This window comes from Terrapene carolina, unplaced genomic scaffold (assembly GCF_002925995.2).
Source record: "Terrapene carolina triunguis isolate 2854851 unplaced genomic scaffold, T_m_triunguis-2.0 Scaffold508, whole genome shotgun sequence".
Classification (NCBI taxonomy): domain Eukaryota; kingdom Metazoa; phylum Chordata; order Testudines; family Emydidae; genus Terrapene; species Terrapene triunguis.
This window is the reverse complement of record NW_020664859.1, coordinates 188262-214381: the sequence shown is the minus strand read 5'-3', so window position 1 is coordinate 214381 and position 26120 is coordinate 188262.

The following is a 26120-nucleotide window of genomic DNA, read 5'->3' as shown; positions in this document are numbered from 1 at the left end:
GAAGGTCCTGTGACCCATACAAGGACAGCACGTGGAAAAGGCACGTTTTCTTCACCAGAAACCAGGTGCTAGGTGAGAAGATTGGCCAGTATGTTACAACCTATGGAATAAAGCGAAGTTGTGTGAGTTTGAACAGTTCACAGAAGGGCTGATGGGAGAACTAATTTTGTTGTGGCATAACTGATAACAAGGGTTATTATGAGAAATAGGACCTGGCTTTGAAAAGAAGAGTGGATATTTGGAGAGCTTGGGAAATCTGCTTAAGTGAAAGCATCAGCAAGCAGTGAAAGCACTGAAGTGCATCTAATTGAAAATGCATCCCAAGGCACAAAGATAGAACATATGGGGAAACAAATGGCAGAGAAAAGATTAGCTTGCAACCAATGTGGAGATGATCACAATATCACACAAAGCTCTGTAGCACAAGGGGCTGAGGTCAGGTATACAATAAAAGCAGCCCTTTTGCAAGTGTGTCACTCAAAACATACCTTGCAGGGAAATCCCATCGTGAAGTGTACTCCTCTGATCCAAAAGTTCTAGTTACTTTGATTAAGGAGGAGAATTGCATGCTTGGAGCTGTAGTCTCTGTGGGTCTTAATGCACACCTTTGCATTCAAGTTGAGGTTGGCTATTTGGCCTGAATGGCACTCTTTAGCCAACACTATCTTACGGAAACTGGGAGCATTTGATCACTGTAAGTAAATGAGGCTTTTGAAATGGAGATTCCAAAATGCGATACAAGGGTCAGTAAATGGGAAGCACTCAGTATTAGAGTAGACAGCAACTGTTCTACTCTGAAATGTGATTGCATACAATGGCATCTTCTCACAGTTGGCTCCTTGTCTGAATCAGAGCTGTATCTGCTGGCTTTCCTTGCTGCAGTAGTGCTGCAGAGACAACAGCATGGTTTTGGGAGAGGGAAGTGGGTCCAGTTCCAGCTCACTGAGCACAACGCTCCAATTGGAGATGCTTTATTGTTGAGGATGTGTGAGCCGGAAAGAGCCCACTCAGGCTCAGTTTGGTGGAGCAGCAAATAGAAAAACCATGAGCTGAGCAGAGCTGACCTGGAGTCACTGACCAAGAAGCTTGGACTCCCCATGCCATTGACACAGAGGAAAACTCTGTTGTGAGGCTTCTCTGTGAATTGTTCCCAGACCCCAGTGTTTTCTTGTTGGCCTTTTAGTCTACTTTTGCTGGGCTGCCGAGAGTGCAACCTGCAAGCCCGGAATGCATCTGCGACCCCTTCACTCCGCCTCTGTCTTTAGAGAGTCAAGGTATCCTACTTGTTGTGGAGCTACGAGTCCAAAGTGCCATGTGGAGAAGGAGCGCCCTGCAGAGCAGGGTGACATGGATCCCGTACTCCGCCCTATACAGGCACAGCTACCCCCATCACATGGAATGGCCATTTGGGTTTATTTCTGGGGTAGACCACATGTATGTGAGTGTGCAACATACATGCCACCCTCAGGCTACTGGAAAGCTGCCAGTGGAGCCCACAGTGTTGCAGATTTGGGATCCCCGCCCTCGGATCTTTATTCCTTTATTAGCTGAAGGGCTGAATTTGGATGTCAGGTACCCAGGTCACGTATCTGCATGTGTCTCGGACAAGCTGCCGTCACACAGCAGCCGATCACTGTGTGGCCAAGATTCCAAGCCAACTGTGAGTTATCAATAAGTGCTAAGATTGACAGGTTACAGGAGTAACCATGAGATCTTCAGGCTATCATAGGGTGACCAGACAGCAAATGTGAAAAATCAGGACGGGGGTGGGTGGTAATAGGAGCCTATATAAGAAAAAGACCCAAAAATCAGGATTGTCTCTATAAAATCGGGACATCTGGTCACCCTGGGCTATCAAGATGCTGATTCCAATTATTTAAAAACACCCCCCCACACACACCCTGGACAGCCGTCTTCTGTTGCATTCAGACAGGTATTTTGAGACTCCAGGGCCCCCTTTGTTGGTCTCTGGGAGCGAGAGAGCTCTGCCTCCTGGAAAGCCAACTCAGCATGATGGGAAGCAGCAATCCAGCTGCAGTGTTCTGAGGGCTCACAGCGTGTCAAAGCAGAAAAATCTGCTGGGAACAGAGCTACATCCTCACTCTCTTCTGAGCCTCAGCAAAAACCGGAGAAGTGCACGTGGAACAAGAAGCAAATCCTGCTTTATGCAGAGAGCTCTGCCTCCTGGCTAGGTTTTGGAGCTGGCCGCTGCAGGGTTAGCTGACTATTTCTGCCCTCGTTTAGAGAGACACGGTGGGTGAGGTAACAGAAGTTGGTGCAATAAAAGATATTGCCTCATCCATCTTGTCTCTTTAATATCCTGGGGCCGACAGGCTACAGCCCTGCATACTGTCCCAGTTTGTGAGGCAGAAGGATTTTTGTGTGGTGCTGAACTCTTGCTTGGCCTGTAATAGCCAGAAGGAAGGGCTAGGACTGTGCCTTCCCGTGCTGTTTATATCGGCTCACTGACCTGAAGGACAAACTCAGCACAGTCTATGGAAACATGATGTCATTTCATTGTCCCCACATTGATTTGACTACCCATGAATTGTTCGTACCTAACTGAGAGGATCCTGGAATGATGCTCAGATCCCATGGCCATGGGCTCTGCGTTCGAACCAAGGAAGAAACATTCATGCAGGCTGTGTACTAATGGCCAGGGCAATTGAAATCAACAGGGTAAGAAAAGTCCCTGCAGATTTTTTGCATATTGTGTTGTTTTCTACAGTCTAAGCTTCTCTTCTAAAAACAAAAGTCTCTGCCCCTTCTGGTTACTGAGATACCATCGAGTGTGTGAGTCAATGGCATTTAACTTCACTCCGGACTGAAAGGCAGAAGCCATGTGTCTAGTGGTTAGCCCAGGGGACTGTGAATCGACACGCAGGGGTTCTGTTCTGAGCGCGCCCAGTGACTCTTGTTCGATTCCCCTCTCCTCTCTGTGCTGCACTTTCCCTGTGTATAAAGCAGGGTTAGTGATGATAACAGCTGACTCGGAATCTCAGGGTGAGGTCCAGGCCAGTGCTGAGCTGCTGCAGAAACTGCGTGGTGGAGGGGCAGATGCTTGCTCCTGGCTCCTCCTCAAGACTGTATAAACCTGAGGGAGCAAGCTGTGGTGCACACTGCCTAGTGGAGAGCATCCCAGGCCGAGTCAGCCAGCCAGGACTTTGGGAACTAGGGGCTCCATCGATGTGACTTTCTCGGGCATGTAGAGCGCACCTGTTACCTCTGGCAGCCAGCTATCCCCTTGCATTGTGGATCTCAGAGCTGAACTGGGGATGGTATTGGTGGGGAAGTGTTCCTAGCACAGACATGGCCAAACAGCATCCGCTTGCTGTATGAGTACCTGGCGAGTGCTGATGAGACAGTGCCAGGGAGGAAGGCACTTCACACTGCTCCCATTTATTGACAAGGAGCAGTAGGAATCCTGGTGTAATAACCAGTAGCCTGGACCTGAAGAGGAGGTTGAGGCATTTCAGGACACAATCAGTCCTCTAGGAATATAGATGGCATCACTAGAGCCAGACGTTCCATTAGCCCCGCCATCAGCGTTCCCCTCCAGCAGTTCTGGTGGCCAATAGTCTTGTCAATCTTCTCAGGTTGGTGGTTGATCTCACAACAGAGAGGGAATCTGGGCTTTAGTCCTGTGACAGATTCCTCCTCCTTCCTTGGAGACCCATCACCCATTGTGTCAGATGCAGGCCCCTGCAGTTGGCTCCGTTGCAGCCATCAGGCTCTGGAAAGTTGCCAATGCGCTCCCGGGCTGGGCAAAGTTTGGGCAGCACTACTGGATAAATATCGAGGCCCCCTTGGGCAGGAGTAGTTAGTTTGCCACTGTGAGGCATTTGTTACAGCCTAGCTTGCTAGGCCTTCACGCTGCACTCGCCACATGCCATGGGCGCTCCTCAAGGAGGTGTCTGAGAACATTAGCAACTTGGAGCCAATCTGTGGAGATGATTGGCTGCCTGTCCTGAGTATAGGTCAATAGGCAGCAATAGTTTGTATCCTTATTGGCCCTTGAAGAAAAAACAGACCAAGTAGATAACCCCATTAACTGACCTGGCTAACAGTTTATACTCTGCTGGCTTGTGTCCCAGCAAGACCCTATTGGCTTATGTGCCATGGAGAGACAGGTGGACAGATTACCTGTGTCATTTATTGATGATGATTTCTGAAACATGCTGATGAGAAGACGTTCCTACCCTCTGTCCAGTCCAACCCCCCATCCACCAGAATTCAGTGATGTTCAGCGTGTCCCTTTCCATCTCCCCAAAGGACCATCCTTGTATCTCCCAAAGCAAGGTTCCTGGTGGACCCAAAACCTGTGCATTAGGAGTTAGTAGCAGACAATCTGCTTTGACAGAAATACATCCCGAGATGGGGCCAGATGCTTAAAGGAGGCCAGCTCCCATTTAGGCTCCTAAATCAGGGCTACCTTTTCCCCAGGGTTCAATGCCCGACATGTACACACACACACACACACCAGAACACATAGACATGCACACTTATACATGTGCACCCCCAAGCGCATTTAAACATGCATGCCCATGTACACATACGTACCCATGTACACATGCATGCACACACTCATGCACACACTGGCACATACACACACACATACAAGCGCACATACGTGCATGTACACACGCTCACACGGGCACATGCATGCACACTCGCGTACATGCGCACACACTCTCCCCAAGAGCCCTTTGAAACTCGGATCCCTTAGTTAGGTTACTCAATGGGAGCCCTTTTGACAATCTGGCCCCGTGGTGGGACCTAGAAGGCAGCTATTGTGTCACTCCGCCAGACCTCCCATCATAGTGACGAGCAGGCAGGGACTTTTGGGATGTCAGTGTCTTGCCCGCAAGTAGCAGCTGTTTCCGGTCAGGCTCCCATGACAAGTGGCTTAGGGGACGTCTACACAGTGAAAGAAAACCCTCTGCACCAAGTCTGACTTGCTCAATAGACTTGAGCGTGCTGCAGGGCTACAAACAGCAGCGTAGCCATTCGGGCGCGGTTTGGAGTCCAGGCTCCTGAGCCTGAACATCTACCACAGTTGACCCAGGCTCTAAACCTCACTGCGCAGGGTGTTTTCTGCTGTGGAGATCTGCCCTCAGACACCAGAAATCCTGGCACCCCAGCTGCTTAGCCAGTTTGGGAAGTGGCCGGGGGCGCCCCGCAGCCCTGCCGTCTGGGAAGGCACATTTGCCATGCTATCCATCTTGATTTCACATGGGCCCCCAGGGAAGGGGGGAGCGTTGCCCTTAGCAGCTCTCAGGCTAATAATCGCCTTGTTGTTTTGCAGTGCTTGAAAGTGCACTGGGTTTGCCTTTCCGTGCCCTTCCCCCTCCCTCTGCCTGCCTATTCCACCTTGTGTGTAGGAACTGGTTTTTCTTCCCGGGCTATTGTTTCTGCTGGATTGGTTACATCGCTTCGGGCCTGGCTCACATTTCCTTTCTCACGCTTTTTTTTTTTTTTTTTTAATTTCCATTTTCTACTGCAGCTTCTGTTTTAAGTCTCACTAGAAAAAGCAGCATCTGAAACACACCTAAGGATCCTAGCACTTGGGGCGGGTGAGGTGCCATGCTCTGCCCTGATGCCATCCATCCCACAAGACCTGAAGACGAATGGTTACAGGGCCACTAAACTGCAAGCCTTAAAGATCAAGAGATTGGCTTTAAAATTGAGAGAGTCATAACAATACTAAATGTTGGGTTCCTTGTTTGCCTTCTCTTTATTAGTGGTAGGAGCAGTATTTATAGGAGCCCCAGGACAGGTCTGGCACAAACGCAGAACAAAAAGACAGTCCCTGCCCAGAAGAGCTGAGTAAGCTTCTGGAGTTTGAGTCTTTAGGCCAGGGGTTCTCAAACGGGGGTCGTGACTCCTCAGGAGGTCACAAGGTTATTACATGGGGGGTCGCGAGCTGTCAGCCTCCATCCCCAAACTCCAGCATTTATAATATAAAAAAAGAGAGTTTTTAAAAGGGGGTTGCACTCAGAGGCTTGCTGTGTGAAAGGGGTCACCAATACAAAAGTTTGAGAACCGCTGCTTTAGGCTTTATGTTACTGTGTTCAGGACGCAGGGGGCTGCCTAAACTTTGCATAGCCAGGAGCCATCTTAACCACTTGCTAGGATCCAGTGGGCTGCACTTCATTTGCCTAGCACCTGTCCTCATCTTGGCTACAGCCTATGGAGACTGTAAGTCCCAGCATGTCTTGCTCTCTCTGGCTCCTGTCAAAGATGAGGGTGGCCATAGACTGCACTGTTGGAATACAGTGGCTCGTGCTTCGGGCCATCCCTGTGTTGTAGTGAAGGGGTCTGAGCATTGTTGGGGGCATGCCAGAGCCAAGCCGTAGATACTTCTGACTAAGGGTACAGAGGGACAGAAATAGCAGGTTCTGGCTGTTAGAAGTCCAGCGCTGATGTACCCTGCCTAATCCAAAGCCTGGCTTGTGTATTGTTGTAGGCTCTTCTTCCTTGTCTGGAAGGATCTTCAATTTGCTCCTTGTTTGCTGCCTGATTCCCCATTGCCCTGCACCTTGCACAGTCATTCACACAGTGTAAAGTGGGTGTGAAACCCACCCAGTCTGATCTGGGACTCAGCCCCTAATGTCACACCAGAAATGACAACGGGAGGGGGACACGCCCGACTTAGCGATGCCTAGGAAGCAGCTGCCATCGGCATGCTGGCTGATGTGGAAAGGTGAGCTTGGAGCAAACACACAGCAGCAGGCAGAGATCAGCTGGGATCCAACTCAGATGTGTGGGGCAGAGTGTCCCCTTGGGACTCCATATTGCACCATACAGGAGCTTGTGTTCCCAGTTTAAAACAACAAATGAAACATGATCCCTCCCCTCCCACTCCCTAGTGCCTGCTTGTGCCCCCCAACACACTGCTGCCCCTTCCAGACAGGTCACTGCACCAGTGGGGACGCGGCTGTAATGAGTCAGGTTGAAAGGGAGCCGGGCCCTTCTGGCCTGCCTCAATCACATCCACAGCACTGGGGGTGGGGCAAACAGGGCTTGGGAGGAAGAGGCGGCATGGGGGCGGGGCCTTGGGGGAAGGGACGGTGTGAAGGCAGGGCCTTGGGGAGATGGGGCAGTGTGAGGGCAGGGTCTCCAGAAGATGGGGCGGTGTGGGAGCGGGGCTTTAGGGGAAGGGGCGTTGTGAGGGCGGGGCGGTGTGAGGGCGGGGCTTTGGGGGAAGGGGCAGTGTGAGGGCGGGGCTTTGGGGGAAGGGGCGGTGTGAGGGCAGGGCTTTGGGGGAAGGGACGGTGTGAAGGCAGGGCCTCAGGGATATGGGGCGATGTGAGGGCAGGGTCTCAGGAAGATGGGGCGGTGTGGGGGCGGGGGTTTAGGGGAAGGGGCAGTTTGAGGGCAGGGCTTTGGGGGAAGGGGCAGTGTGAGGGCGGGGTTTGGGGGAAGGGGTGGAGTGAGGGCAGGAGCTCGGGGAGATGGGGCAACATGAGGGCAGGGCCTCGGGGGGAGGGGGCAATGCTGGGGCGGGGCCATGATTTAGGCTCTGGTGGCCCACCCACTTTTAGGGAAATTCCACTGCTCCTGCTCTGAAGGCTTTTGCCGACAGAGGGGGCTGGCTTTTGGGACTGTTAGACGCAGAGTCTGTGTTATGTGGTAATCAGAAATGTGCATGCTGTATGGAAATTCCAGTTTTGTTTGTATCATGTTTTGCGTTATTTGATTAATAAGATACAGTGTGAAAGGAGAGGCCATCATTCGACGTCCATGCATACTTTAGAGGGCAGAGTTAAGGGTGATCATTCAGTCTTCATTTTTAGAATTACCTGATATTTCAAAGCTTGATTTCATGACCTGAACTTTGCAGTAGTATTGTTATATAAATAAATATATAATAGTATTTATAGTAATTATTACTGTTAGTATTAATAAAACTAGGGTTTCTTTTTTTTAAGAAGTAAGACACCCAGAGTTTTGCAGCTTCCCAGGACGCATAATTTTTGTGGTCAGAATTTCCGGCATGGTGCCCCCAGTACGCAGCATTCTTGAACTTTTGGTCTCAGTGAGATCTGCAGAACAAGCCAACTTCAATGGTCTTCACTAGAGCTTAGGTTGTGTTTTAGTTTTCTGAACAGAACGTTTCCAGTTGGCGCTGAGGGGCAGAACCCTGATTTTTGTCACACATGAATAACTCTAAAGCATCTGGGTCAATTTTAGCTAAAACGTATTAAAAAGAAGAAACCAAACAAATCCAAATTCACCAGGCCTGGACATCTTCAGTCCAAATAGAACAGATCCCTGTATTCAGACATAGAGGTATAGCTAGCTAGATAAAACTCAGCATGATTAAGAATAATAGTAATTAGATACATTACTGAGACAGAGCCCAGGAATGTTAACCCTTCTTCTGCCAGGCTGTACTGGCAAGTAAACCAGCTCACTTTTTGAAGGTGGTCCTGCTGCTGTCAGTCACATGAATGGTCAGGAACAGACTTGTGTGTTTCACATTTCCAGCCTTTGATGGTGTCACATTGCACATTCACACACACAGGAAAGGTCCATCCTGTTCTGGGAGTTGTATGGCATCACGAAGTTGCTCTCAGACAGGCATGAATGCGATGTGCTGAGCTGGTGCAAGGCATGTTATGTGCATGGGCAGGGTGCAACCAGGTGCAGCAGGAATGAGAATGGAAATGTGCTGATTTCTTGTTCTCGAACCAAGTACAGAGCGAGATGTTCCTACAGTCTGGCTGAGACCAGCCCCTCACCCACCCTCCTGGTTGCCTCACAGTGATGAACCATCCACAGCTAAATGGGGCATGGTACTCTCTAAACTAAAGCTTGGGTGATGCTAGGCAACACTCTTTCTTCCTTTATTATTTGTGTTCCCATAGCCCCATAGAAGCCCCAGCTATCATGGACCAGAACCCCACTGTGCTAGGTGCTAGGTGCTGTACAAACAGTACTCCCACTGCAGCGTTTGCTGGGCTCTGCTGTTGTGGTTAAGGTTTTGTTAGGGCTTCTGCAGACCCAGCTTTCTAAAAGGGTTTAGACCACAGCTGTTCTGCATATGTTCTGATTTGGACCAAACTTTAGCTGGCAAGATGTCAAGACGGATGCAAGTTTGGCTGCTTATTGGTGTGCAGAAGGAGAATAACAGAAAAATAAAGACATGCAGTTTGAGATCTGTGTTTTCCCCTGGAAATTAAATTCTGCATGTGGTTTTAGTGCAAGATAGGGACAGAGTCTCATTGACATGAAACCCTTCATGTCAGTGAGACTCAAGCCCAGGAAGTTCTGTTGTATATCCCTAAGGCAATGCAATATGAAGGCAGTAGAATGAAGGGGGCCCAGTGGTCAGTGAGCTGCATGGCTGTGTGCATGGTTTGCGGGACAGCGTATATATACCTAGAAATGGAAATGTACTGCATGCCATTGCCATGGTTCTGGTTCTGGAGGGTTAAATGCTTCATTGCTGGATGTGCCAGGCATGTCAGACAAAGCCCTGTGTGCCAGGATCAGCGATACGTTCTGTTCTGAGCTCAGTGGGATGTTGGATCATCCAAGGATTGCAGTGTAGCATCGTTGGGGGCGGGGGGGGGTGCACATGCTGGGGATGTTGTGGATCAGGGTGTCCAGTGCATGCCGCGAGTGTATCATGCTTCACAGGCTGTAGATGAGTGTCGGTTGCACCCTGGGGATGTGCTCGGTTGGGGTGTTCTGTGGGTCTGGGGATGGGTGGCATAGGCCATGAACCCATGAATGTGCTGCACACGGGGGATGCATGCGGCAGGTGCATGCTGGGAATGGGTATGTGTGGCGTGTGCATGCTGTTGTGTGTACATGGTGCACACTGAGGAATTGGGTGTGTGTCACAGTGTGGCTGGCCCCAGTAAATGAAGTACAGTAGGTCCAGCTCTCCTGTGACAGAGCAGTGCTCCCAGCTAGCCAGTTAAGAGGGCGTGGCAGCACCTTGGGTCTACGAAGGATCGGTGAAGACAAAACCTGGTAGAGGAGAGACTTGGTGAAATAGAGGCCAGGGGGAGGTTCCAGTGCATCAGAGGAGACTGGTTCAGCCAGGAAGGACAGGTGAAAGCTGCCAGAGACCAGGGAACTGGAGGAGTCCTGGAAGGAAGCAGAAGGTGGTTCCTGGAGGAAGGCTGAAGGCAGGCAGGCAGCAAGAGGGGTTTGCTGGCTGACATCCCCAAGCCAGAGAGTGCTAAGGCAGAAGCAGCAGCAGAGGGCCTTGCCTGCTGGCTGTAAGCTGGAGAGCTGGTGCCAAGGGCTAAAGAGGGCTGCAGGAAGGGGGAGCTTGCCCACTGCCATCTCCAGGAGTCAGAGAGCTGGACCCAGGGAGACAGCGAGAGGGCAAGGGATGCTCCCAGCAGAGAGGCTTTGGGGCTCACACTGAGAAGAGCGAGGTTGCACTTCAGTTGAAAGGACTGGGGTGGCTGTACTGGTACCAGGGTAGGGGAGGACTGACAGCGAGTCCAGGTGCGGCCAAGGCGCATTAAGCGATGAGATGTCTGGAGTTTTAAGTGACTGTCTGCCTGGGGTGAGGAATGGACTGCAGGGTTGGGACTTTCGTTATGGACTATTTGGACTGTGCTGTTGTAATAAACCAGCCGCAAGGAGGGGTAGTAATGAGACAAGAAAGCCTGAGGGGGAAGTGAAGCAGGTGTGCCTGTCATGCTGCAGCCCACGGCAGGAGGGTGTGCCAGGCAGGGCTCCCCCATGACAGCATGTATCCCAGGCTGTGTGCATGCTCAGCAAGTGTCTGAACATGACAAGCTAGGGACAATATTGTGGGTGTAACGTATCCAGAGCATGCAAAGAGCTTTTCATTCCTCAAAGAACTCAGTACCATTCCCCAGGTCCACTGTATTTCCCACACCCTCTGAGCACTGGAACATCACTATGGTCATTGAAAGCAAAGTTCCTTCATGTATTTCTAAACCTTCCAAAATAAAGCTCACGAATGACAATGGCGTGGCCTGTGCTAACTGACTGGGGGATCCAAGTAGCTGCTCTGAGTTCTCCTGTAGCACACTCAGATAGACCTAGAATAACCAATGTATGCCGGAATTGATATCTTATTGGTAGGTACCAACAACTTTGTAAATGCGTGAAACAGCTGCCTTGGCTACTGGATTCTCAGGGTACAGCTGACTTGGGCAGCAACCACTATAGACCCTGATCTTGCAAGGTGCTGAGCACTTTTTGGGGGGGTGCCCAAAGCTCTGAACTCCCATTGACGTCATTTCTGTTCTGTTCCATCTAGGTTCTTACACATGTCCATCCCCAGGGTGTCTGAGCACCTCGGGGAGTTGTAGGTCCCAGAATATGCTCAGCACCTCACAGGATCAGGCCTCTTGATATTAACCTCTTGATATGGGCAGCCGTAAAAAAAATGCCAGTATAAAACAGGAGGAGATGCCTTCAAAGGGGCAATTCCTCAGAGTGCTGAAAATAAAATGCAACTGGAGATGGTACCTTATAAAGTCACCCAACATGTCTTGCCTTCAATTCTGGCCAGTTTTACTCTGACCCATGGATGACCTCCCTCCAGCTGTATCTCCCAATCTTGTCATCACAGAACCTCTGCTAATCTGCTCCATTTGAATGCACTGTGGTTCTTGTTTCGTGCTCCCAAACAAATGAGGCCCTTTTAGCAATCAGTGAGCCTCTCCCACTGCTATGCAAATGAGACTAATTAAAGACATTCCTTATATGTTTGATTTCCCACACCTTTTACCTCCAAGGGGAATAGAAACATCATGTTTCAACTCTGTATTTCACGGTAGCTGGAGTGGGTCACTCACAATAGGAGTATTTGGCTGATATAAGTTGAAGCACTTTCTTATGCATGAGAAACTTTCCAGAAACCTATGACTAATAGTGAAGAGGGAGCAGAGAAAGCAGTGGGAACGCTGGATTGTCATGGGCTGTGATCCCACAAAATTTACCAGCTGAGCGGGTTGGGCTAGCTCAGTACTTGCATGAGAGACCTCTAAGGAACGCCTGGTTGCCAATGGGGGAAGTGATGCTGATGAATCAGTAAATAGTGTACCACTGCCCCAACACAACCCCCATTTCCCTTGCCTCTCCCATTTCCCCAGTGACAGGCAGGGACCTGCCTCTTACGGTCATAACAATACCATCGTTCCTTGAACAAATAGGGATGTTAGTCCTGGCCAAATTCCAGCTTGGGACATCACATTCTGCCTCCCTAAATTCCCCCTGCAGATTTAATTTAGGACTAAGGGACCTCCTGGGTCACTGAATCCTGGCCCTTGCTCTCACAGGCCACCCTGTCACATAAACAAACAGGATACAATGCTCATCAGTGTTTGTCCTCAATGGTTCACTTGAGCTGTTGTGTGCTGTCAAATCTTTGCTGCTTTTCTGTGGTGAGCTAGCAGAGCCTTGCGTGTGACCTCTGATCAGTCAGATGTAGACTGTAGGTGTAGAGCACGTTAGGATCCTTCAGGGGATAGGGGATGGAAAGATGTAAGATCATTTTAAAAGCAACAAGAGAAAACAAGAGCAAAGAGCGTGCCATCTCTTCACTGCCCCACCACTGCCTACACTGGGATGGTATTAAATCTTGCCTGAGTGCCACAAGTTGACATCAGCCATAGAATTCCTGGCTACCAGGATGTCAGTAGCTCAAGATAAAAGTTGCCTAGTGCAAAAGGAAAATAGAAACCCCTCAGGATGCTCAGAAATGTGTTGTTCTCTGAAGCCGTGTCTGAGTGATGGCCATTCTCTCCAAGGGAAGGAGTGGCTGTCCACAGGCTGACTCTCCCTCTGCACTTGCAAACGTCATTAACACCGGTGTAAATGACACCACAAGGTGCATGGTGGCAGCAAGAATCAGGCCCATTGAGCTTCTGAGAACGAGATGGGATTGTCTGAACTGTGTATGTCACAAGGAGGAGCTGAAAACTTGGGGAAAGAGTAATGGAAAATATAAATATATACAATGGTACACACACACACACACACTTTCATACACCGACACTAATAAACAAACACACTCGCACACACACAGGGGCTGGGCAAACCAATACAGATCAAATAAAACCAGGCACAAACCTTCAGCCCAAACTGAGACCAAACCAAAACGCAAACCTTTATTTGAAATATGTAAAATCTCGTTACCCCTTTTTTGACTTAATTTTTCCCCATGTCTCTGCACTTCCTGCTTTTGGGCAGGAGCAGAAGTACCAAACTCTCAAGAGAAACCCTTGTTCTTCCCCCTGTATTGCCTCTGGTAGTGGACGACAGTTTGCTCTGGTGAGCCATTAGAATGAGGAAGCTTAGCCAAGCTTTTCAGGTCCATTTCATTTCCATTCTGGTGAATTTTCTAATCTGGATGCACAATTGAATTAAGCTTTGGATGCCCAGGGCCCTGTGTTTAATGGCAGGCCCATTGATTGTAACAGCTGAAATGAGACCTGCAATCTGCATTCATCAGGGAGTGGCCCTTTCTCCAGATCACTCCACCAGATGACATCTATCTCAGCCATATAGTGATGATGGGGAAGGAAAGGAATGGAAGAGATTGGGAGGTGAGTAAGAAAAGAGATATGCTAAGTAAAAGATGCCTGTTGTGTTGCGCTGACATCAGGTGCTACTAGGAGTTAACTCATTACACTTGGAAATTTATTTGACATTTACAATTTCTTTTGACTTACCGAGGGTTTTCCAAACCAGAAAGTCCCAGGGGAGCAAGGAGGTGACACTTCACCAGTGTAGATCCAGCCAAACCAGGTTCTCACATTCAGCAGGGGAGGGACAGCTCAGTGGTTGGAGCATTGGCCTGCTAAACGCAGGGTTGTGAGTTCAATCCTTAAGAGGACCATTTAGGGATCTGGGGCAAAAATTTGTCAGGGACAGTACTTGGTCCTGCTGTGAAGGTTCCTTTCAAGGTCCCTTCCACTTCTATGAGATAGGTATATCTCCATATTAAAAAAAAAAACCTCACAGTCCATATAATGGCTTAAATAGGCAGCATGAGGTTCAGATTGTTCCATTTAACTACAAAAATAATGAAACAACCTCTGCAGTTATGGGGCCAAAGAGAGGTGGATTTTCTTTTGGACATTATTACAGCTGAATAACTTGGTAGGTAGCAATACTGCTGAAAAACATCTGGGGGGTTATTATAGTGAATCACGTGTTCAATGAGAGTCAACAATGTGATGCAGTTACAAAAAAGGCTAATATTGTTCTGGATCTATTAACAGGAGGTAACTGTCTGAATACCAGGTTGATGGGCCTCCTAGGACTACAAAGGGTGGGCAGATAAAGGGCTGAGCAAAAATGGTTTTGTTAAAATATGAACCACCAGAACCTTGACCTAAATATGAACCAACCAACCCCCAGAACCTCAGCCAAGCTCACCCTGGCCCCTGGGAGCTTGGCAGAATTCCAGAAAGTTTGGCTGTTAAAGTTGTGTCTTGTAAGTTTTTCATTAAGTTCTCACCTTCCTGGGTTGGAGCTGGGATGGAAGCCCAGAGAGAAGAGCTGTTCCCTTGTGAGTCTGAGAGAAGCTGGAGAGATCAATGAAACTGTCAGGATTCCTGCTCAGAGCCTCCAAAGCTTGGTGCTCTTTGAGGTTTCAACTGTCACTTGCTCAGACATTTAGCTCTGGGAAGGGAAGAATGTCATCTGTGGTTTGCACCACCTTCCCTATCTGAAATAACCTGTGGGTCAATTCCCCACCAGGTGGGAGAGAGAAGGTAGGTATCGTTCTGCACAAACAGGATCCAGAAGAGCCAGTACCAAACCAGCTCCCCAATTGGTCCTGCCATTCCAGAGGCGTTCTCACCTGCATCCTCTTCCCTGTCCAATAGATACAGAGAAAATCTGACCATCAGGGGTGTTTCCCCTGGCTCAGTTTGGCTTATTAATTCCTTTGAACTGTGTCATATTCAGTATGCGCTAAACAGGGCAGTCCCAGCATTCAGCTCTGTCTGAGTCTGCTCAGATTTCTGGAGATGTCTAGTTTGCACTGGGCATGCTTGCAACTTGATCCCTGTCCTCATAGATTTCAGGGAGCTCACAGCAGTGGCCATGGTCAGAGGTCATGTTCCAGCCAGCCTAGGCAAAGACACTAACCACGTGACACGGCCAGATCCTCACTGAGTCTGTAAGATAGCTGGGTAGAAACAGCCGTTCCTCCTGCATGACTCACTCCGTGGGGTCACAATCCAGCGTTGGTGACATCACATTCACCAGCACCTCAGTGTCGTAAACACTGAGTTTGGACATCATGGAGCAAGCCGGTCAGGAGAAGCAGGTTTGGTTGAAAAAAGGGGAGTTTCTACAGGAGGAGGCTGAAAGGCTGTGGTGGGGCAGAAGGGAAGGCTGTCAGTCACCCCTATTTTTCCTCTTTCTAATGAGCTGGGAAATTATTCATTCCCCCAAAATCACCTTCCAAGCCAGGAAACTTGGCTTTCCTGGCTTCTGACCTTGCCCTTGTCAGGCAGACAGGCCGTGCATGAGATGCCTGATTCCTTTGCCCGATGGGACTAGCGCCGTGCACTCTGCCCAGCCTTTGTGCCTAGCAATTGGCAGCTGGAAGCAGGGCTGCCGTGGGAACACACACCTGCCACGGCTCCCGAGGTCTGGGATTGCCTCAGCAGGGGCGCAGCCAAGATCCATTTCACAGGGGGCAGAACGAAGCTAGCCTGGGATTTGCCAGTGACTAAGCATGAGCTGGCAAGGGCTGCCCTAGCGTGAGAAAGGGAGGGCTCCTCCTCTGCTGTGTGCTCACCTGGAATAAAGGCTCTGCGGCGACCTGCATTTCTCTGCCCATGCTTGGTGCCAGCCCTCTCTCTCTAGGCACTTCTCTGCCCTACTCACGTGTCCCAGACCCGGAGCCCTGTGTTTCTGGAGACCTGCAGGGTTTGGGGCAGAGCTTTTCACCTCCAGGTCAGCAAAGTGAAGCCAGCCCCAGCTGGCAATCGCCACAGGGTATCCCCTGCTGTCTGCCCTCGGCCCATGGAACAACATCCAGTTAACAGTAGCTGGCAGCCATCTGAGTGGAGAGCTCCCCAGAGACTGAGCTCCCTAGCCCTAGCCCTGACACCACCCAGGACAGGGCTGGGGCGCCTGGGGAGATGATGCTCTCCCTGCTCTATAGGAGCTTGTGTTTATGTGACATTAACTTCACCTGAGATGTTTTGCATGGAGGAAGAGGTGAGCCATTGGCTGCTCTGCTCCTGCCCAGTCGCTGGGCATGTGCCAGGGGTTTGGAGTCAGCAGGTCAGCTCATCGCTGTGTGCGGCTGTTGCAGAGGCAGTGCTGACACCCTCCTGAAGCAGCTGCAAGCTCTAGCAGGTGTCGTGCGCCGGGAAGCCAAGCAGCTCTCCAGGCTGAGCTCCAGCCCGTCACTGTCACGCTCAGGCAGCTCTGATTGATGCCCTCTTGCTGCTGCTCCAAAGGAGACATTGTCTCTCCCTTTGCTACCTGATGAACTGCTCGCCTGCCCCTCTTCAAATGCAACCCCTTCCCAGTCCCATTGGCTGAGGGGAGTCATGTGACCAGGCAGTTGTATTCCGCCTTAGCTGTCTCAACCCCTCTGAATATTTTCCCATCGGAACTGCAGGTCTCGTGTTAGCTGTGTCATCATCATTAAGGGCTAAAGAATGTTCCCATGAATTTTGGCTTTAATTATATCTGCACCACCTTTTCTGTGCCCTGTTTTTTTTTCTAACCTAGCACAACAGGTCCAGGGAAAACAGACGTATGCAAGGAGGGGGAAGTCAGTCCTTTTCCCATTGAGAGGCTCATTCCTTCCCCACCAGCACCCCTTTAAAACTCCCCATTAGCAGAGCTCAGGCTGAGAAGGCTGCTCTGGGAGAACATTGCCAGTGCAAGCTGTCTGCCCCTCCCACCCCAGCAGGCTCGTCTCGCCCCTTTACAGGAGATGGTTGGTGAGCTCTGGGAGCATTCCTGACGGGGGGTTGCCCGCGCCGTTCGATGGGTTCCACCATGTTTAGGGGGGATATTAAAACCATTTTCATTGAAATTTTTATGATGACTAATTGCCTTTGCCACTAAGTGGTTATCTGTCTGCTGTGCCCGCCCCACTCCTTTGGGAGCTGGAGCCTGGTGATGGCTTTGTTGGTCATGGCATTAAAGGCTCAGGTGGTGGGGGTGTCGCAAGAGGGAGGGTAGCCTTATAGCAAGAGAGGGTCTAGGACTAGGAGATAAACCTTATTCCCCCTATAGGCCACCAGGTCACCCAGTTGATCTGTGGCCATGCCGGGGATAGAACCCAGGAGTCCTAGTCCTGTGCCCCGTCCACTGGAGCACTCTGCCAAACAGCGAGGAGAGATTTCATTTTGAACAGCCGAAATCATTGCTAATGTGATTTTGTATTCTGGAGATGGCCGGTCTGTGCATATCCCCACAACAGGAACATCAGCCTCCTCCTCCCACCAATGTGTTTCAGGTCTGACCACTTCTTGAGGCCAGAGGGAGGTTACGCCTCCATGGCCCATCCAGCCCTTGGCCTCTTATTGAGACTATTAACAATAGGGACCAGCAAGTGCTGGGATGAACAAGTAGACAATGCACTGGGCTGGGAGCCAGGAGATCTGGCCTCTTCCCAGTCCTGTCCCCTTCCTCCTCCTTTGTCTCCTCTTTCCACCCTCAGGTCCATAGAATCATAGAATCTCAGGGCTGGAAGGGACCTCAGGAGGTATCTAGTCCAACCCCCTGCTCAAAGCAGGACCAATTCCCAACTAAACCATGGCTACCATCACACTGCCCCATACTCCTGCAAGACTCTCTCTCACTCATCTGCCAAGAACCTTTTTCTCTCCTCCTTTCTGAGCACCTCATCTCCTTTTTTCTAGACCTACACCACCCTCCCCTGAGTTCTTCACCTGTGGAATGGCTGAGGTTTGCTTGTCTTATTTAAACTGTCAGCTCTTCGGGGCAGGGAACGTTTCCTTATCTGTGTTTATACAGTGCTGTGTGCACTTCCGACACTCCGTGTTCTGGAAGAATGATACTGATCGATGGAAAACACACCCAACAGCCTGACTGTTTGCTCTCCCAGGCACAGATCTGGCTCAGTCACCTTGTAATCCCTTCTGAACAAATCAAACAAGGTGCTTTTTCCTTCTGGATGGAGCTGGGAGCTGTATAGTGAGGGAGGCTGCCTCATGCAATCTTTGGCACAAGCTTCCTGAGCTGCTTGTGTGACAAGGAAGGGAATGCAATAAATGCGGCCAATTCACCTTTGTCTGCTGTGTTGCAATCCAATACAATTTATAAGGCACCTTCCATGCCAGATGTCCCAAGGCGGCTTGTGAAACATACAAGGACCTTAGGTACGTCACAGGTGCCTTGCAGAGCAGCAGCCTTTGTAGCTCTGTTCAGCATCACATGCAAATCTTGCCCAGGAGAAAATTTCCTAGCCTGTAGGGGGCAGCGTCGACCAAAAGAGGCCTTGCCCCAGCAGTCTTCCGTGCAAGTGGAGTGTGCAAAGGCAGGAGATGCATACGTGAGAAGGCTGTAGAACCTCCCCACAAAGGGGTCTGCTCACTCACGGCAAGGAGGAGCCAGTGATGGGCCTAACTCACAATAAAATTCATGAGAATTAGGAGAGGACCCGCCTCAAACCCATGAGTGGGAGAACAGGTCTCCATTATGTGTAAACGGACCCCAGTGTCATACCCAGGAGTGTCAGAGCAATAAGGAGGGTAGAGGGGAGTGAACTGGTTTGAGGGGCTCCTGAACTTCTCAGGAAAGAAGCTGCAGTAGGTCTCTGCTCTTGGAGACTCTGGAGATTATCATAAGCCCTGATCCTGCACAGTGCAGGAGCTGAGCTTCAGACAGTAAACCCTAACTGACCTTCAGTCAGCCCAGAGCTTCTGTTATCAAGAACTTGGAAATCAGCTGGCCTCAGAGATGGGAAATACTGATGGGAGTCCACGTCAATTCCCAGCTGCCGTGCAGACGGAGCTCATGTTCAATGAAAAGAGAAACAGTCTCTTCCCTGTGGTCAAAAAATGCACCTGTTTTTCTCAAACATTTTTCAGGGCATTTCAGTAAATTGGTCCCATCTCAACCTCACCTGCAAGTTGTGCAGAAGCATTTCTGAGTTTCTGTCTAAGCCCTAGCATGGTTACACCTTGAAGAGATGCAGTTAAAATGCAGGAGTGGCACGCAAATGAAAAGTGAGACAATCATGAGATTTAAGGTCTGTGTTTACTCAAGACAGTTAAACCCTGAGAAGATCCGATCCGATAACCTCCTGAAGTTATAATTTAACTCTGCCTTATATTTTGTTCCTCGGGAAATCAGAAGTGACTCCTCCCTCGTGATTCTTCACAGTACAGACCTGGCTTCTCTGAGAATTCTGGTTCTCCCAACCAGGTTCCCCCCTGATTTCCTGGTGTTTCGGAAGAGTGCATTCGGTGTCACTTTTTCGTTGGTTGAGGCTTTTTTAAAAAGAGAGTGAAGGAGGAATGTTTGTTTTCAGTGGGCAGACATGGTTCCTTGGAATGGGAGACTTGCAGGCATTTCTCATGTGGCCCAGAGCTGGACCTAGATTTTGCTCCTGTTGGTAATCATGAGCACGCTCAGCTCTCACACTCCCCGTGCATTTGCTGGTGCCTGAGTTGGCCAACATTTCTTGAAATGTCAAGAAAGAAAAGACAGAGAAATATTGATTAAGGGTAACATTTCCAAAGTGCCTATGGCCCAGATTGGCCCAGTGAAATCCATAGACGTTAGGAGCATAAATACCTTTGAGGATCTGGGTCTAAGTGACCTAGGAGCCAAAGCACCATTTTCAAAAGTGCTATGGGCATTTGGAGCCTAAGTGCCACTGAAAATCTGTGGGGTTTAGGTCACATTGGAAAACGGGGCTCAGGATCCTACATCATTTAGGTGAATTTGAAAATGTTTCCTTAAATTTTTTGCAAAGCTCTTTTGCCCTTTTCCAACCAGCTGCAACTCCCTCCTTGGGCTGTGAGTTTCCCAGACTGTGGCAGGAGCTCTGGGTCACGTCTGACCGTTTGTGTTCCTACCGCTGTGGGGAGTCACTTGGGCACCATCCACTGCACCAGATCCATTCCATGAAAATGTCAAAAAAAAACAAAAAAACAAAAAACAAAAAAAAACCCAACCCCAAAAGCAACGAGCCTGTGCAGGTTTTCAGGGAAATGAATGCTTGGGAAAGGAATGAAAGCTGCTTGTTCTGCAGCATCTGAGAACTGGAACAATTGGGAAGCCTCATGTTTTAATACAGAGCATATAACAAGAAATGAGGAATCAAATTGCAGGGTCCCTCCTTCCATTTGTGCTGACAGCTTGCAAATCATGTGGCATCAAAAAGTGACCCTGGCATTGTTGATTTAGAACTGTACTTGGGAGGGGAGGAGGCCATTGAGTCTGTCTGTCTGTCTATCATCACCATGTTTCTATCTCACTCTTTCGCTAATGAAGTACTGTATGTAGGCTCTGAATACTTAGTGACACTAGCCTGCAAAGGTCTCTTTTCTCCCCTACGCTCTCAGAATCAGGTGCCATTACTTAGATTTCCTTCTTTCGCTTATTCTCTCTCCTTTCTCCATCCTCATTGCCAAGCCAGCCCTAGCTGTTGGGATCAGGCTGTGTGAAAAGGGAGGTCTTACACTGAGTGTAAGTGGAGACAGGTTTGAGTCCAATCTGATTTCCATTGGTGTGACGCTCCACAGCTGAGGGCCTTTCCCTGAGAATGTCCTGCCCCACAAACCCTATCATCTGCAGAGCCCCCTGGAGAGCAGTTGGGTCACAGATGAAGCAGCAGTCTCTGAGGTGCTATTACTAGGGATGTAAAGTTTCAGAAAATTTTGAAGGCATGGAAAAAAAATGTGTGTTTCTGGGGGTTTTCAGAACCCCCCCCCCCCAAAATTCTGGGGAAAATTGAAATATCTGCAGTAATTACTTGCTCATCAAAACTAAACTTTCTTTACTTCTAATACTGTACATTCCTAAAGTATCTTCATTTTCGATACTTACCAGTATTAGAGAGCATTAGAAGGGCAGCAGTAACATTGTTTTAAACATTACTCTAAAAGTTCTTTCACTGTTCATTCTGAGAGAAAATATTTTATGTAACAGTTTCTTTTATATGTGTCCCAAAATTTCCAGTTCTTCCATACCAGGCCTCAGAAAAAAACAGGGGAAAAATGTCCCCCCGCGCCCCAAGTTTCTGTTTTTCCCTGGCCCCTCACATCTCCGGTTGGAGCTAGGCCTGAGTCCGTTGAAGGCCTTAAAGATCAGGACCAGGTCCTAGATTGTGACCAAGTGTTGAATGAGGAGCTAGAGCAGTGGGTTAAGCATTGGTGATGTGCCCTCCTCTGCCCTCGTTGCGTAGGAGACGGGATTCGCTGGGCTCTGTAAGCTGTCATTCCTCTGTGGCCTTTGCCAGGCAGAGTGATCTGTTGTAGGCTGGCTTGGAGGGACCGAAGGGTGGTCAGGCCCTGCCTGAGAAGAGGGGATCAGGCAGAATGGGAAGCCAGCATTTCATAACACTGTTGTAATCTGAGAGTCGCAGATCAGTGCTGAGACCAAGGCTGTCCACTACCTGGCTGACTGGAGGGCAGAGACCTCCGATGGCTGAAGAGGTTAATACCCATGCAAGCTCCTCAAAGTGAGCTCCTCTTCCTGCCGCATCACCTCAGCTCCCCAGGTTATGCCTGCATCGTCCATGTGCTGCTCTCTCAGACCCTGTGGCCTAGGGTTACCATTCGTCCGGATTCCCCCGGACATGTCTGGATTTTTGAGCTAAAAATAGCATCCAGGGGGAATTTGTAAATGTCCGGACTTCTCCCCCCCATGCAGAGCGCGCGCGGCTAACAGGGCAGCCGGACGGATGGTGCCACTTACATGAGGCTCCGACAGCCAGAGAGAGCGCCCCTCCTCCCCCCTGCAGCAAAGATCACTCCCTCCCTCTCTGCATTCGCAGATCGCCTCCGGCAGTCTGGAGCTCCTCCCCCGCCAGCCAGCCTGCCGGGACGAACGGCTCAGGTCGTTCCTGAGCAAGTTCACAGAGACATTAGGCAAAGGCCAACAACAAGGGGGCCAGGGGTTCGGAGAAGGGGCAGGGAGGCTTTGGAGGGGGCAGTCAAGAGACGGGGGGGGGTCGGGAGTTCGGGAGGGGCTTTCTGGGGGAGGGTGTGGATAAGGTTTTGGGCAGTCGGGGTACAGATAGGGGGTAGGGTCCTGGGGGGCAGTTGGGGGGGTCTTAGGAGGGGGCAGTTAGGGGACAAGGAACAGGGAGGCTTAGGTAGGGGGTGGGGTTCTGGAGGGCAGTTAGGAGCAGGGGTCCCAGGAGGGGGCAGTCAGGGGACAAGGAGCGAGGAGGGGTTGGGAGTTCTGGGGGGGGGGCTGTCAGGGGGCTGGAGTGGGGAGAGGGATCGGAGCAGTCAATGGGACAGGGAGCAGAGGGGTTTATCATAGAATCATAGAGTATCAGGGTTGGAAGGGACCTCAGGAGGTCATCTAGTCCAACCCCCTGCTCAAAGTAGGACCAATTCCCAACTAAATCATCCCAGCCAGGGCTTTGTCAAGCCGGGCCTTAAAAACCTCCAAGGAAGGAGACTCCACCACCTCCCTAGGTAACCCATTCCAGTGCTTCACCACCCTCCTAGTGAAATAGTGTTTCCTAATATCCAACCCAGACCTCCCCCACTGCAACTTGAGACCATTGCTCCTTGTTCTGTCATCTGCCACCATTGAGAACAGCTGAGTTCCATCCTCTTTGGAACCCCCCTTTCAGGTAGTTGAAAGCAGCTATCAAATCCCCCCTCATTCTTCTCTTCTGGAGACTAAACAATCCCAGTTCCCTCAGCCTCTCCTCATAAGTCATGTGCCCCAGCCCCCTAATCATTTTTGTTGCCCTCCGCTGGACTCTTTCCAATTTTTCCACATCCTTCTTGTAGTGTGGGACCCAAAACTGGACACAGTACTCCAGATGAGGCCTCACCAATGTCGAATAAAGGGGAACGATCACGTCCCTCGATCTGCTGGGCAATGCCCCTACTTATACAGCCCAAAATGCCATTAGCCTTCTTGGCAACAAGAGCACACTGCTGACTCATATCCAGCTTCTCGTCCACTGTGACCCCTAGGTCCTTTTCTGCAGAACTGCTACCTAGCCATTCGGTCCCTAGTCTGTAACAGTGCATGGTATTCTTCCGTCCTAAGTGCAGGACTCTGCACTTGTCCTTGTTGAACCTCATCAGGTTTCTTTTGGCCCAATCCTCTAATTTGTCTAGGTCCCTCTGTATCCGATCCCTACCCTCTTGTGTATCTACCACGCCTCCCAGTTTAGATGGGTCAGGAGTTCTGGGGGGGGGCTGTCAGGGGGTGGGGAGTGGTTGGATGGGGTGTGGGAGTCCCAGGGGTCTGTCTGGGGGTGGGGGTGTGGATAAGGATTGGAGCAGTCAGGGTACGGGTGGGGGGTAGGGTACTAGGGGGCCAGTTAGGATGGGGGGAGGGTCTCAGGAGGGGGCAGTCAGGGGACAAGAGGCAGGGAGGCTTAGGTAGGGGGTGGAGTCCTGGGGGGCAGTTAGGGGCAAGGGTCCCAGGAGGGGGCAGTCAGGGGACAAGGAGCGGGGGGGAGGGTTGGGGGTTCTGAGGGGGGCGGGAAGTGGGAGGGGCAGGGGCGGGGCTAGGGCAGGGCTCCTCCCATCCTCTTTTTTGCTTGCTGAAATATGGTAACCCTACTGTGACCACGGGCTGACGGCCTTGTCTGAGCCTGCTGACAAGAGAGGAAGCTGCAGGGCATTGGCAGGTTGTGTGCATTGGAGTCCACACAAGGCCTCAAGTATGCAGAGCGCTTGCCTGTCAGGCTGTTCTGTGGTCTATCCACAAGGAGCCAGTGAAGCCAGTCTGGGGCTGCACTGTTCCCTTCCCACAGCTCTGGGTTCAGTGGATAATACCCTGGGTAGCTTTGCAAACCAAGGCCACTATCATGGTCTCTAGAGTCACTGCCACGGTAGGGAGAGGTTCAGGGAGCCCCCAACACCGTCAGTGGGTGGGAGGCTCCCTGCACCAGGCCTCCAGGGCACAGAGGTGTGGTTCCCACACTCCTTTTTGAGCCACTAGCTGGTGCAGAAAGGGGTGTGGCCCTGGGGCCATCCTTACTCAGCCACACCCCCTTTGGGGTATCTGACTTCCCCAGTGCACTCACTTGAGGTTAGTCAGTGGGAGCTTTGCCACAGACCAGGTGTGCAAGGGAGCTCCCTGCTTTCTCTCTCCCCCACGCAGAGAGAATCACAGAATCTGGCCCTAAAATTATAACCTAATCAGCTTTTCTACTGAAGGGCATAAACAAGGTCTGAGGGGAGGCTTCCTTCCAGCCCTCCCTGTACAGTACAGTTCAACGGGCCAGCAACCCTGGGGGCATTCTCCTTCCTTTACAAAGGTTTTGGTCACTGCTGGATTCCAAACCAGTCTAATCTGATCCAGCCATGTGGCAAGACCCATGCACTGAGGAGGGGAGGGGGGAAATTGATGTTACTGCATTCAGGGCACCTTGTACTCTGCAAAACAGCCGTGCAGGGCTGGAAGGAAGTGGCTGATCAGAGAACTCAAAGCATTTGCCACAGTGCGTGGAAAGTGAGTTCTCTGAAGAGTTCTCGTCCCCGATTGCATGGCGGTCTCTGGGGCTTTCCGTTTTACCCACTGTCTCAGGCTTTGCTTGAGGTGCAGCTTCAGAGAGCAGAAGGCAGAGGCCTTTTACAGTCTGAGTCATTTGCAGGCTGGGGTTTATTGCCTCATTTCTTGGAGTGCCTGACTGGGGACAGCTCTGCCCCATCCCTCCCTGCGTGTGGTTGTATATTTTTTTCTAACCAATAGTTGTCCCACTTTCCTCTCTGATTCTCCCACTTGTGGGGAAGGGGAGCCATAGCCCCCGGCTGTGACCTCTCTGCCCCGTCCAGTTAATGCTCCACAAACATATCAAAAGTGCTCAAGACCTGATCCGAAGCCCTTTGAAGTCAGTGAGACTCTCACTTCCTACAGTAGACTTTGGATCAGTCCCCAACCAGGTAACTCGCTGCATTTAAAATGCATGCGCCATTCTAATCACTTGCCTTGGCTGCAGCTCTTTCAAGGGACTGGTCAACCTGAAGCCTAGTCCTTTGGGGATTGTTAGTGAGTTACAGGTCACTTTGGGAATCACACCCGAGTCCCTCTGTACATTTTTGTGGCATTAGTCACATCGTTCTGAGTTTTAAATGGTTTCTTTCTCCCCTTTTGCTGTGTGGAATGCCGGTACAAGGGAGAACAGTGAAACTGATGCAACAGGGTGAAATCCAGGCCCCATTGAGGTCAGTGGGAGATTGAGCATTGACTTCACTTGTGCCAGGAGTTTTACCTGCAGTCGCATCCGACTGGAAAAGAGAGAAATATTTTTTTCCTCCAGTGTCAGTGCTAGGAGTCTTGGCAGAGTGCAGAGTGACACGGTGGTGTTCAGTTCTTGAGGCCCAACCCCAGCACACTATGAAGGGGTCAGATTTTCACAGTGCTCAGCGCTTTCTGAAAACCAGGCCCCTTTAAGATGTCTCAGATTGGGACCCCTAAATCACTAGTCATTTTGGAGAATGTAGGCCCATGTGTGTTACTCGTGGTAAGTCAAATCTGTCCCAGAGGAGTGATTTGCAAGAAAACGGTGCCCCATTAAGAAAGCTCATTACCTCAGCAAGCTTTTCAGTTCTGTGCCTATTTATGCAAATAGGGAGAGCCAACGAGTGAGTTTCAAAGCTGTAACTCAGGCTCTTGGGGTCCTGCTGACATTTACAGACAGTCTCAGCTTCTGGTGCTTTATGGCAGCATCCAGGTCCCAGCTGAGCAAGCTATCCCCCAGGGTAGGAAGCAGCAGGTGTCTGTCCCCCCAGTGCTGAGCTGGGCTGGAGTTGGCTAGCCATGAAAGGTTGAAGGCATTCATGTATTTGGGGGGCAGGATGGGGATTCCTAGAGAGCACTGCTGGATTTGCCAGGTTAAATGATGGGCTCTCAATGAATAAGCCCTATCATGGGCTTTTCATGGGCAGCTCAGTCCATTATTCTTTATGGGAGCGTTACACAATAAAGCTGGGCAGCTATTTTTTCTCTTGAGACTTTGA